This window comes from Arachis ipaensis, chromosome B1 (genome assembly GCF_059453495.1).
Source record: "Arachis ipaensis isolate K30076 ecotype BB chromosome B1, ASM5945349v1, whole genome shotgun sequence".
Lineage (NCBI taxonomy): Eukaryota > Viridiplantae > Streptophyta > Magnoliopsida > Fabales > Fabaceae > Arachis > Arachis ipaensis.
Window position 1 is genome coordinate 88,581,305 of NC_142436.1, and position 1,427 is coordinate 88,582,731.

Below are 1,427 nucleotides of genomic sequence, written 5' to 3' on the forward strand. Positions count from 1 at the left end.
TGTCTCCCTGGTTCTTGATATTGGCTCGCACCTCCTCCTTGAACACCTTGTTATCTTGGATTTCCTTACATATGCCCTCAAGTAGAGTCTCAATCCTTGATAGTCTTTCCTCCGATGATGGAGAGTTGAGATTGGAAGGATGAGAAGGGCCATTTTGACTTTGGTATGGATGTTGAGAGGTGTTGTTAGGTGGGTGTTGATATGACCTCTGTGTGGAGTGTTGGTGAGCTGCGTTGTTGTTGGGGTTGTGGCGTCTCTGATCTTGGCCTTGATCCTGTTGGTTTCCCCATCCAAAGTTTGGGTGGTTCCTCCAACCGGGATTATATGTTTTGGAGTATGGGTCATGGTGCTGCTTAGGTGAATTTCCAATGTAGTTGGCTTGTTCCTGATCACCCTCTGCTTCTTCATTCACTCCTTCTTGAGCTACTGCTGAGGTGGTGATTGCTGCCACTTGATTCCTCTCCATCTTTTTGGTAAGGTCAGCCAACTGCTTGGTAATAAGCTTGTTTTAAGCTAGCAGTGCATCCACATTGTTCAGCTCCATCACTCTTCTAGTGTTGCCTCTTTCAGAAGTATAAAAGTAGTCATTCTCTGCTACAGTCTCAATGACATCTATGGCTTCTTCAATGGTCTTCTTCTTGTTCAGAGATCCCCCGGATGAGTGGTCTACTGCCTTCTTTGATTTATACGAAAGGCCTTCATAGAAAATGTGCAACTACACCCATTCATTAAACATATCTGGCGGGCATCTTCTTGTCAGGTCCTTAAACCTCTCCCATGCTTCATATAGAGTCTCACCATCTTGCTGCCTGAAGGTTTGTACCTCAGCTCTCAACCTGTTGATTCGTTGAGGAGGATAGAATCTTGCCAAAAATTTGTTCACCACGTCTTCCCAGGTTGCTAAACTCTCCTTTGGAAAGGATTCCAGCCATTTAGATGCTTTGTCCTTGGGTGAGAAGGAAAACAGAAGTAGTCTATAGGTATCAGGGTGAACACCATTAGACTTCACAGTATCGCATATCCTCAGGAAGGTGGTTAGATGTTGATTGGGGTCTTCTTGGACACTTCCTCCGAATGAACAATTGTTCTGAACAAGGGTGATGAGCTGTGGCTTTAGTTCAAAGTTGTTGGCATGTATGGTTGGCCTTTGGATGCTACTTCCACAGTTTCCTGGATTTGGGTTGATGTAAGAACCCAGAACTCTTCTCTCTTGTCCAGCCTGATGTGCTGGACCTTCTCTGCCATGGTTGTGAGCCTCTTCTTCATGATGGTTCTCCATATTCTCATCCATGTCTGGTTCAAAGTACTCCTCCTCTTTCTCAGCACCAGCTACTCTCTTCCCTCTTGCTTCCTTCCTTAATCTAAGGAAGGTCCTCTCAGGTTCAGAATCAAAGGAAGTTGAAGCCCTGCTTTGTCTACCTATCATA

General features: G+C 45.1%; 1 non-coding gene across 1 annotated transcript; it reads left to right on the plus strand.

The window, feature by feature from the left end:
* The first annotated feature begins 731 nt into the window (after nt 1-731).
* LOC148577387 (small nucleolar RNA R71) lies at nt 732-838 on the plus strand. The gene has a single exon (XR_015903113.1). It is a non-coding gene; the product is annotated as a small nucleolar RNA R71 (small nucleolar RNA).
* The last annotated feature ends 589 nt before the right edge of the window (nt 839-1,427 follow it).